We start from the raw sequence: 11991 nt of genomic DNA, 5'->3' as shown, positions 1-11991 counted from the left end.
GAGGGAGAGAGGGAGAGAGAGAGAGAGAGAGAGAGAGAGAGAGAGAGAGAGAGAGAGAGAGAGAGAGAGAGAGAGAGAGAGAGAGAGAGAAGGGAGGGAGGGAGGAGGGAAGAGAGGAAGGGAATGGTGAGAAAAAGAGAGGGATGAAGGAAGGAGAGAGAGGGGGTGGAGAAAGAAGGAGGATGAAGGAGGGATGGACGGAGAGGAAGAAGAAAGAAAGGAATGGAGAAAGAGTGGAGGGAGGGGGAAGGGAGGGAAGAAAAGAGAGAGAGAGAGAGAGAGAGAGAGAGAGAGAGAGAGAGAGAGAGAGAGAGAGAGAGAGAGAGAGAGAGAGAGAGAGAGAGAGAGAGAGAGAGGGAGAGAGAGAGAGAGAGAGAGGAATGGTGGGAAAAGAGAGGGATGAAGGGAAGGGGGAGAGAGAGGGGTGGAGAAAGGAGGATGAAGGAGGGATGGACAGGAAGGGGAAGAGAGAAAGAGAGGAATGGAGAAAGAGTGGAGGAGGGGGAAGGGAGGAAGAAAAGAGAGAGAGAGAGAGAGAGAGAGAGAGAGAGAGAGAGAGAGAGAGAGAGAGAGAGAGAGAGAGGGAGAGACGGAGACAGAGAGAGAGAAAGGGAGGCAAAGAGAGAGAGAGAGAGAGAGAAAGGGAGGCAAAGAGAGAGATTAAGAGAGTAAGAGAGAGACAGAAAGGGAGGAAAAGAGAGAGAGTAAGAGAGAGCGAGAGACGAAGAAATGAGCAAGGAGGAGGCGAGCACCTGCAGTTCCCAGGGCAGAGTGGGAGGATCTCATTAGGCAGCGCCCTCCAGGAGGCACATGGCACGGGGAGGGTGAGGGGTGGGGGGGGGGGTGGCGCTTGAGGACATGCCGCCATATACACACGTCGAAACGAGGGGTCCGGCTTGGGGTCACAGACACGCGTCTGGGGTAATTTGTCTCCCGTTCTCTGTCTGTGTGTTTGTCTTGCTGTCTATTTGTCTGTCTGTCTTTTCTCTTTTTTAGTCTCTCTTTGCCCTCTCTGCTCTATCCTATCCCTATGTATATCTCTCTGTACTCCGTCTGTCATGTTTCTCTCTGTATATATATATATATATATACACTATTTTCTCTCTCTCTCTCTCTCTCTCTCTCTCTCTCTCTCTCTCTCCTCTCCCTCCTCCTCCTTCTTTTCTTTCATTTCTTCTTTCCTTTCTCCTTCTCCTTCATTTTCTTCCATTCCCTCACACAAAAGGATTTTGCAGGCACAGAATGGATCATTGGCACACAGCTCTGTTCTTGTCTCACATATTTCCTTTGACAACTGTCAGCTCTCCCACCTTCCCCTCCCCCTCCTCCGTTCGCCCACTCTCCCCCCTTTCCTCCCTGCCCCCTCCCATTTGCCTCTCACCCCCTATCACTCCTTCCTCACCACCTCCCCCTCCTCCTCCGCCCCTCACCCCCCCCCTCCCCCTTCATTCGCGCACTCTCTTTATATCTCTCACTCCCCCCACCCTCCCCCACCATCACGCCCCCCCACCATTCCCTACCCCTCCCCCCTCCCCCCACCCCCAACGACCTCGCGTGACAGGAACACACGCAGGAACAAGCACCTGGAGCTCCTGGACGATACCTGATATAGCTCACATACCGCCCTCCTTCCCTTCCTCCCTTCTTCCCTGACACCCTCATCTCTCTTGCCTCCCCCTCCCTCCTCTCTCGCTCCCTCCCTCCTTTCCTCCCTTCTATGTCTCTCCCTTGCTCTGTTTCTTTCCTTCTCGATACCTTTATTCCTCTCCTCCCCTCCCTCTCTCCCCCTCCTTTACTCCCTTCTATTTCTCTCCCTTTCTCTTCTCCCTCTTGACACCCTCATTTCTCCCCTCCCCCTCCCTCCCTCCCTCCCCTCCCATCCTTTTCTCCTTCCCTCCTTCCCTCCCTCCCCTCCCTCCCTCCCTCCCTCCCTCCCTCCCTCCTCCCTCCCTCCCTCTTACTCCCTTCTATTTCTCTCCCTTTCTCTTCTCTCTTGTCCCTCTAATCCCCCTCTCTCCTCCCTCCCTCTTTGCTCCCTCCCTCCCTCCCCTCTACTCCCTTCCATTCCTCTCCCTTTCTCTTCTCTCCTACTCTGAGCACGCGCCTCTTCCTCTTCTTTTTGTCCTTTTCTCCTTTTCGACATTCCTACCTCTCCTCTCTCTTCCTCTCCTGTCCCCCACGCCTCTTGACATCTCCTTCTCTCCCCATGCCTGCACAGCCAGCCTCACCAGCGCCCCCTCCCTTCCCCTGCACTTCAACCTCAACATCTCTTCGCTCTTTCTCTTCCACTTCGACCTATACTTCTCCCCCTCTCCTCAACATATACCTTTTCCCCTCACCCCCAACTTCTCCTTCCACTCCCCCTCACCCCAACCTCTCCCCCCACCTCCTCCCTCCTCCTCCTCCTCCTCCACTCCTCCTCCTCCCTTCACCTCCTCCCTCTCTTTCCCCTCATCCCCCACCTTTCCTTTCCCTCCTCCTCCTCCTCCCTCTCCTCCTTATCCGTCACCGCCCCAGTTCGATCCTCTCACTCCTTTGTATTCCCCCTCTCCCGCCTTCCCCCTCCCCCTTCCCCCTCCTCTCCGCTCACCCCAACCATCACCCCTCCCTCTACCTCATCCTCATCCTCCCCTTTCCCCTCACCCTCCCTCCACCTCCCTCTCTTTGCCCTCCTAACCCCCCCTCCCTCCTCCCCCTCACTCTCCATACTTCCCAGCCTCACCTCCTTTCCCCTCACCCCAACTTCCACCTCCCCCTACCCCAACCTCCCCCCCCCTCCCCCTCCTTTCCTCCTTTCCCCTCACCCCTCCTCCAATTCCCCGGCAGGCATCCCGTCACCCAGCCACCTCCCGACGTGGCAAAGACTCCCCCGACGACGTGCCAGGCTGTAACACAACTCCCCCCCCCCGCCTCCTAGCGCTGCGCCACATACCTGGTCCGGCTCGCGTCCGCCGTTTAGCAGGAGCCATATAATGAGGGACGGATTAGGCACGGAGGCTGTTGCGATGAGGGGAGGAAGGGGCGTGCAGGTGTGTTTAAGGGGAGCGAATATACTGCGCGGAGGTGTGAAGGTGGGAGAGGAAGTAGGAAATAAAAGGGGAGAGTGGAAAGGGGTGTGAGGGATGAAAGGGAGGGAAAGGTGGAAGAGGAAGTAGGAAAGAAAAGGTGAGAATAAAAAGGGTGTATCTTGGGGAGTTAGATGATGGGTAGGAAATGGGGATTAAGGTAGATGATGGGAGGGAAGATATGGTGAGAAGAATAATGAGATGATGGAATGGAAGTAATACGAAAGGGATGAGAAAGGAATTGAGAGAATTAATATACTGTAGGGGGGAGGGGGTAATTTTCGTTTTTGGTGCGGTGTTTTGGGCTGATGTCCTATCGGGGGTTTGTTTTCAGTTGAAGGGATTTTGTGGAAAAAAAATGAAAACTCCTATTTTATATAATTTTTGTATTTCTTCGTTTTTTTTCGTTTTTGATGTGGTATTTGGGATGACGCATTATCGGTTTGTTTTGAGATGAAGGGAAATTAGGAAATCAAAAACGAAAATCCGATTTTATTTTATTTTTTCGTTTTTTTTCGTTTTTGATTTGGTATTTTGGCCTGATGCATCATCGGTTTGTTTTGAGGTGAAGGGAAAACTCTGATTCTCTTTATTCTTTTTCTTTTCTTTATGAAAATATGATAGAAAAATGGGCTGTAAAAATATAGTTCGTGTTTGTGGAAATTCGTGTTCACTTCGACATAGTATTGCTGTCTGTTGAAGTCCACGAAACATTATTCCTGAATTGAACTTAACTTTCAGCGGCGAGTAAATAGTTCCTTTGTGTTGTAATTCCTCAGTAAATGAACAGACAATGATAAATCGGTAAGCAGAGGGAAGGGGGAGAGAGAGAGGGGGTGGAGAGAGGGTGGGAGGGAGGGAGGGGAGGGAGAGGGTGGGAGGGAGGGAGGGGAGAGAGAGGGAGAGGGAGGGAGAGGGAGAGGGAGAGAGAGAGAGGGGAAAGAGAGAGAGAGAGAGAGGGAAAGGGAGAGAGAGAGGGAGGGAGGGAGGGAGGGTGGGTGGAGGGAGAGAGAGAGAAAAAAAGGGAGAGCGAGAGAGAAAAAAGAGAGAGAGAGAGAGAGAGAGACAAAGTGTGAGCCGGAAATTAATATAAATATGACACCTGTTGAACGACCGAGATTGGAATAAACATAAACCAGGAATTCACTCATTGCCTTCACAAAGACATCCCGCAATGTACCGCATCTCATCACGTGCCCCGAAAGAGCCTTTTATCCGAATCCGAAGAGCGACGGTCCGGACCTTATCCGAATCCGAAGAGCGACGGTCCGGCCTTATCCGAATCCGAAAAGCGACGAATCGGCCTTATCCTAATCCGAAGAGCGACGACCCGGCCTTATCCGAATCCGAAGAGCGACGACCCGGCCTTATCCGAATCCGAGAAGCGACGACCCGGCCTTATCCGAATCCGAAGAGCGACGATCCGGACCTTATCCGAATCCGAAAAGCGACGACCCGGCCACACCGCCCCCCCCCCCCCAAGCCTCCGGAGCTGAGCGTCGGGGAAACGGTATTAGATCGCGTTATAGACGACGATCGGATACGGTAATCGGCGCCAGACGGGTAATCCAGACGCGTTTGGATGCTCTCGTTCTCTCCTCCTCCCTCCTCATCGCCGTCCCTCCTCTCCTCGTCTGTTTTCACCTGTTTTCGTCCTCCTCGCACCTGTCTTCCCCGTTCCCTCACCTGTATGCACCTGTATTCACCCCCCCTACCCCCTACCCCCACCTCCTTTCATTTACCTAACCCTCTTTCCCCTGAACTGCTTTCACCTGCCTCTCCCCCCTTTAGTGACCTGCTCCCCTCGTCGCTCACCCCTCGCATACCACGAAAGCCATGTGTTCTTATTTCACAAGTACTTCAACCTGCCCTGTGCCCGACATTGATGAAGTGACCGGCAGGAACACGCTTATCGACCATATTGCTCTCATACATTTTCCATGCATTTATTCTGTTTGTCTTCATGCATGAATATGTAATGTTTATACTCAAAATGTTTCTTATAAAATGCTTATTCTGAATCACGATGTGTCTGTTGCTTGATTTTACCATTGATGTTCAAATGTTCTATGTCTCATGTATAATCGGCAGTCTGTCCCCGTAACCACAATGTTTGGATTGTAAAAACATACTGATATCATGTCAACCATACCCTTGTTCCTCTCCACGAAACAGTCTTGAGCTAATATCCCTGAATTTATGTTCTTTCATATTCTTTCATGTTTTTTCCATTGTATATTGTCTCAAAACGAACTTCGTTCATGGCAATTCCTGTGCCGACCTACAGCAGACCACTCACGCCCCGCAGGCTCCAGGACGTGCTCCTCCTGGGCACCTGCCTTGCCCTCTCATACCAGTTACCCAGAATAAAGACAAGAAAACTGCGACAGGATTTAACTTCAGACCAACATCTTCAGAGTACGTCAGTACTTACTTACTACTGCCTTACCGCTCAGCCACGACCTACCAAACAACAAGTAATAGTGGGGGGTGGGACGCCTCCTTCCTCCCACTACATACATTACAAGTGGTGGCATCACGCTAGGATTGCCGCACCACGCGCCCTCCGAATTACCGAATTGCCGCACCACGCGCCCCTCCGAAGACATCGTCCAAGTACTCTGAAGATCAACTTCACGAGAAGTTACAAGTCTCTACCAAGATTATCGACTCCTGGAGGCAAAGAAACTCTTATCGAACTCTGTCACTTCAAGACTTCCGACACCATTACCTGAAGCCAGTCTTCCCTGCTGTCACTACTCCCTCTGCGCACCTGCCGCAGTCCTCAACAGTTACTGCAGTCGCCTGATGCAGCAACATCAATCTACACTGCCCTGCCAGTACCTCAAGGTGAGTTTCTTTTATCCTCGCTGTTCTCATTTGCTTGGAAATCCCCTGTGAAGTGAAGTCTGATTTCCCCTCGCTCTCGCGAACACCCGTGTTCCTCCCGCATAGAAAACGAGATCTCCCCTCACTGGCATGTCTCCTTAACTAGCATGTCTCCCCTCCTCCGATCGCGCCTGACTCATGCCCTGTGGTTAGCATGATTACGTTAATTTCTCCCTGTAGTTCTGTCTACCTATGAGTACTTAGTTCGTTTTCCTTTTTACTCTGTCGTAATGATTTCTGAATCTCCACGATGCTAAGTTCCGGATTCATTCATAATGAGCTATTTTTTCCAAGGAAATTCTTCCTGCATTTTTTGCATGTCTTCAGTAATTCTCTTAATAGGAAAATCCTTCCTGTATCCTAGCATGCAACTACCCTTCATTTTCGAAGAGACTAATCCAGCATTTTTGCACGCAACTACTCTCATTCCCCTGAAGAAATGTGTTCTATGATTTATTCTACCCTCGCTTTTACAAGTATATCTGTTGCCCTCTGATCTTGCACGTGAATTCTACAAACTATGACACGGAGAATCATTCCCTTTATCTTGCATGACTCTATAAACTCGCAATTTCCACGAGATTTTGTCCTACAATCTCGTTTGTTTGTCTGCCTCCTATCTCTCAAGGTAAATGTTGCGAATTAACGCCTCTGTTCTTGTACTTGACACGTTGCTTCCAGTTATTTCCTAAAATCACCATGAGGTTCGTGTTGATATTGTAACTCCCTGAGATACTGAGATATGGCATTATCTTCTGTCGCCAAGACATCACAGACATTGTTCCCGTCTGTTGTCCCCAGAGCCAGACGCCCGTGCTGAAACCCACTGCTGACCTTGACTCTCGGATCACCACGTCGTCCCCTCGCCATATGTGCCTGACGCCTGATTTCGCTCGCCCATTCAACGACCCATCTCACGGACGTCCTCGCCGTAACCATCACCTGCCGACGCTCCATGTTCTCTGCTGTACATCGCTGCAAGGCCTTTCGCCTCGCTGGTGACTACCGCCGAACGTCCTCACCGCCGCATCACCTGCGCCGACGCTCTCCTGTTCTCGCGTTGCTACTCCGGCCTGTCCGCCGCCCCCGACCCGTCTGGTGATCGCCCCCCGTTCCCTCGTGCATCTCTTCGCTCACTCACCACACCCGCTGCCAGTGGTGACCTTGGCGAGAACTGTCCCTCCTTGCCTGCCGACCCTCGTGACGTCTTCACAATGTTGTTCCTCTCCCGAGATGACGAATCCTTCTCGCCGACGTGATCCTCAAGGCCTCGCTCTCAAGATTCTGCGCTCAACCTTCGACTCCTTCGATTACTGGTCTCCCGGAATCTTCTAGACCGGTCAACGCGTGTCATTTCCCGACTGACACGGCGCTTGACAAAGCCAACTGTTCTTCCAGTGATCCTGTGTGGAACGTTGACGAGCTCCGTGACTGATCATCCTGGCCCTCAGACTACTACTTTGAACAGTGACCTGTGCAAACAAGCACCCTAAGGCGCCGACCTTGCATCGCCTGTACGACCGTTCCTCCTCAACTGCAAGATCGAGACCCTAGTGTCACGTACTTCCTCTTGGGGCGCACCTGTCGTCTACCTGCATCGTCTACTCAGAATCGAGGACGATTTCTTTTCTAGTGGCCGAGCGATTTAGTGACCTGCTCCCCTCGTCGCTTTCACCCCTCGCCGCTACCACTGAAAGCCATCTTGTTCTTATTTCTGAGTACTTCCTTCTACCCTGTGCCGACATTGATGAAGTGACCGTAGTGCACCTTATCTGACCTTATTACTCTCATACATTTTCCATGCATTTATTCTGTTGTATATTATGAATATGTCATGTTTATACTCAAAATGTTTCTTAATAAAATGCTTATTCTGAATCACGATGTATGTAACTGATTTTACCATTGATATTCAAATGTTCTATATGTCATGTATAATCAGCCAGTCTGTCCCATAACCACAATGTTTGGATTGTAAGAAACTTATACTATCATGTCCTTCTACCCTTGTTCCTCTCCTTGGTCTTGGTGACCTAATATCTCTGAATTTATGTTCTTTCATATTCTTTCATGTTTTTCCATTGTATATTGTCTCAAAACAGACTTCGTTCATGGCAATTCTAGCCATCTACAGCCAGACCACGCTCGCCCCCGCGGGGGCAGGAGGCATTGGAGCACCTGCTGCCCCTCTGTACCAGTTACCCAGAATAAAGACAAATGCGACAAGTTTAACTTCAGACCAACATCTTCAGAGTAACACTTACTTACTACCACCTTACCGCTCAGCCGACCTACCAAAGCAGCAAGTAAAAGTGGGGTGGGACGCCTCCCTTCCTCCTACATACATTACACCCACCCCCTCACCCCCTCACCCTCCCTCATTCACTAGCCGCCCCCTCTTTCCCCATCTCCCATTCATCTGCCTCCCCCTAACCCCCTCCCTCACCTTTATTCCCCCTACCCTCTTCCCCCCCACCCTATTTACCTGCCTCCCCTCCCACACCTGTATTCACCTACCCCCCTCACCCTCTCCCACATAAATTCTACCCCCCCTCCCCCTCTCTCCCTGCATTCTTGCGTAACCCCCCCTCACCTACTGTCCCTCCCCCTCCCCTACCCTCCCTCCCCACGCTTACATTAGATTATCTAGATTATCTGAAGCCACGATAACTGCGAGGAAACGGCGCCAGTAACGGTAAGTGTGATGAAAAGAAGGACCGGGAAACGTAATACGGATAATGAAGGAAAATAAACCTTATTGCAACGGGTGGGAGGGGTGGATAGAGTGGGTGGGGGGGGGGAATGATCTTAGGGGTGTATCTGCTTGTGATGTCTGTCGAGATGATGTGGAGGAGGAGGAGGAGGAAAAGAAGAAGAAGAATAGGAAGGAGAAAAAGAAGAAGAGAGACGAGAAGAGAGAGAGAGGAAGAAGAGAGAGGCGAAGAGGAAGAAGAAGGCGAAGGGGAGGAGAGAGAGAGGAGAAGAAGAAGAAGAAGGAGAAGGAGAAGAAGAAAGAAGGAGAGGAAGAAGAAGAAAGAAGATGATGATGGTGGTGGGAAGAGGACGATGATAAAAAGGGAGGTATTGAACAGATGATGGGAAGGGAACGGTAATAAGGAGATGATAAGAAGAAAGAGATGATGGGATGGGAGAAATACGGTGATAAAATAGGAATTGAGAGAGAAAGAGGGGGGATAGTAAGAGAGGAGAGGAGAGAGAGAAGGAGAGGTAGATAGAGAAAATGAGAGGGGAGAGAGATAGAAAGAGAGAAGGAGAAGAGATAGAGAAGGAGAAGGAGATAGAAAGAGAAAATGAGAAGGGAGAGAGATAGAAAGAGAGAAGGAGAAGTAGATAGAAAGAGAAAATGAGAAGGGAGAGAGATAGAACGAGAAGGAGAGGGGAGAGAGACGGAGAGGTAGATAGAAAGAGAAGAAGGAGAGGAGAGAGATAGACACAGATAGAAAGGCAGAGAAGACAAAAGACCCCTAATATACCTCCGCGAAATGAGAGGAGATAAAAGAAGCATCAACATCTGCAGCAACAGCAGCCCACCGCCATCACCTCCTTGCGCGACGGAACTTGAAATCTCTCTCTCTTTCTTTCTTTCTCTCTCTCTCTTTCTTTCTTTCTTTCTTTCTCTCTCTCTCTCTCTCTGTCTTTCTCTCTCTCTCTCTCTCTCTCTCTCTCTCTCTCTCTCTCTCTCTCTCTCTCTCTCTCTCTCTCTCTCTCTCTCTCTCTGCTGTCTCTCTCTCTTTGTCTCTCTCTCTTTGTCTCTCTCTTTCTCTTTCTTTCTCTCTCTCTCTCTCTCTCTCTCTCTCTCTCTCTCTCTCTCTCTCTCTCTCTCTCTCTCTCTCTCTCTCTCTCTCTCTCTCTCCCCTCCTCTCTCTCCCTCTCCCTCTCCCACCTCCCCCTCTCCCTCTCCCCCTCCCCCTCTCCTCTCCCCCTCCTCCCTCCCTCTCTCCCTCTCTCCCTCTCCCTTCTCTCTGCTCCCTCTCCCTCCTCTCCTCCCTCTCCCCTCCCTACTTTCCTCTCCCTCCCTCTCGCTCCCGTTTCGCCCGTCCGCCGGCTCTCGTAAGGGATGATTGGCGTCGCTCTCTCTCCCGAACGCGACATAAACACGTCTTGGCGTAACGGCGTATGGGAACTATTTATGTTGCGGGGGAATTAAGGGTAATTGCGGCCCTCCCTCCCTCCCCCTCCCCTCCCTCCCTCGCGTATATGGGCGCAAATGCAGCTGATAAGATCGATAATGATGAGGGGGGGGGGGGGCGGAGTGACGCGACTGCCTGCCTGCAACGGACGACGCTGCGAGATGAGGGCGTCAGGTCAGGTCAAAGTTCCGAGGTGTATTTCTGATGAGAAGAGGGAGAAGAAGAAAAAAGAAAAAAAAGGGGGAAAACGCGATGAGAAGAGGGAGAAGTTAAAAAGAAAAAAAAGAGTAATCTGTCGATGATGTATTGGTTATCAGTCTGTCAGAGAGAATGTTGTAGTTTTTTTTTTCTTCTTATCTACGGTCTATCTATATTCTCCACCTGTCGGCCCTCCTCTTCCTCCTCCTTCTACCTCCCGTCTCTACCTTTCTCCCCCTACTTATCCCCCTTCTCCCCTTCCTACCTCCCCCATTTCCCCTTTCCCCTTCTCTCCCTCCCCTTTTCCCCCTTTTCCCCGTCCCTTCCCTCTCTTCTCTTTCCTCCCTCCCCCTTTAATTCCCCCTTCCCTCCCTCCCCTTCTCCCCTCCTCTTCTCCCCCCTTTTTCCCCCTTTCCTTCCTCCTCTTTTTCCTCCCCTTTTCCTTCCCCACTCTCACTTTCCCCCCTCCCTCCCCCTCTCTCTCTCTCTCTCTCTCCTCCTCCTCTCTCTCTCCTCCCTCACTTCTACTCTCCTTTCCCTTTCCCCCCCTTGTTCAAGCAGTCCCCTTCCAGGAACCCCAACTTGCACTGCGGTAATGAACCCTCCCCGAGCAGGTTCCTCCATAGGTTCAATATACGACAGGAATGAACAGCACAGGAGATATAGAAGATAGATAATAAAGATAGATGAATGAATGAATGTAAGAGGATGATAGTCAGGAGAGATGATAATTCAGCTTTGCAGAGCAGGAGAACCGTTTCGAAGTTATATTCCACATTGTTGATTATCAGTTGAGAGAAGGAAGGAAGAAAAAGAAAAGAGGAAGATTGTAGAAGGTAGAGTGGTGGTCATGGCAGACCGGCATCCGGGGGCAGCAGCTGGGTGTGGTGGCGGGGGCCCCGGCTACCGGGGGGGGCTTGTCTGTCGGGTGGTCGGGTTGTCGGGTTGAATGGGTGGGGCCAGACGGGATCTACGTTTTTTTTGCTCTCTCTCGTTTCCGCTTTCGTTGTCTCTCTTTTCTCTGCTGTTTTGTATTCTCTGTCTTGTCTCTCTCTGTGTCTCTTTCTGTCTCTCTCTCTCTCTCTCTCTCTCTCTCTCTCTCTCTCTCTCTCTCTCTCTGTCGTTCTCTCGTTTTGCTCGCCCTCTTGAACTCGATGCCTTTCATTAGCTCAGGTCATTGTTTAGACATGTGTGTGTGTATGTCCCTGCCCGTCTTCTCCTCCCACCTCACCTTTCCCTCTCTCTTCCCCTTCCCCCTTCCCTCCCTCTCCACTTCCCCCATCTACCTCTCACTTCTTCCTCTACCTTTTCCCTCTCCCTCTTCCCTCACCTTTCTCTTTATCCTCCGCGTTCCCCTCCCCCTCTCCACCTTTCCCTTCCCTCCCTTCCCCTCCCTTCCCTCTCTGCCTCAATTGTCTCTGCATCTTTCTCTCCTGCTTTTCCTCCCCTCCTCTTCTTCCCTCTCCCTTCCCTCTCTCTCTCTTCCCCTTCACCTTTTCTTTTCCCACTTCCCTCCCATCTGTATCCTGCTTCCCCTCTGCACCTCGATTTCTCCCCCATCTTCCTCCCTGCTTTCCTCTCCCTCTTCCCTCCCTCTCCTTCCCCCTCTCTCTCACTTCCCTTCTGCCTTTTCCTTCCACCTTCCCTCCACCTCTCCATGCACCCATGCCTCATCACCCTCCAACCTG

Source organism: Penaeus vannamei, chromosome 23 (assembly GCF_042767895.1).
Source record: "Penaeus vannamei isolate JL-2024 chromosome 23, ASM4276789v1, whole genome shotgun sequence".
In the NCBI taxonomy this organism is placed as follows: domain Eukaryota; kingdom Metazoa; phylum Arthropoda; class Malacostraca; order Decapoda; family Penaeidae; genus Penaeus; species Penaeus vannamei.
This window is presented reverse-complemented; position numbering follows the sequence as displayed.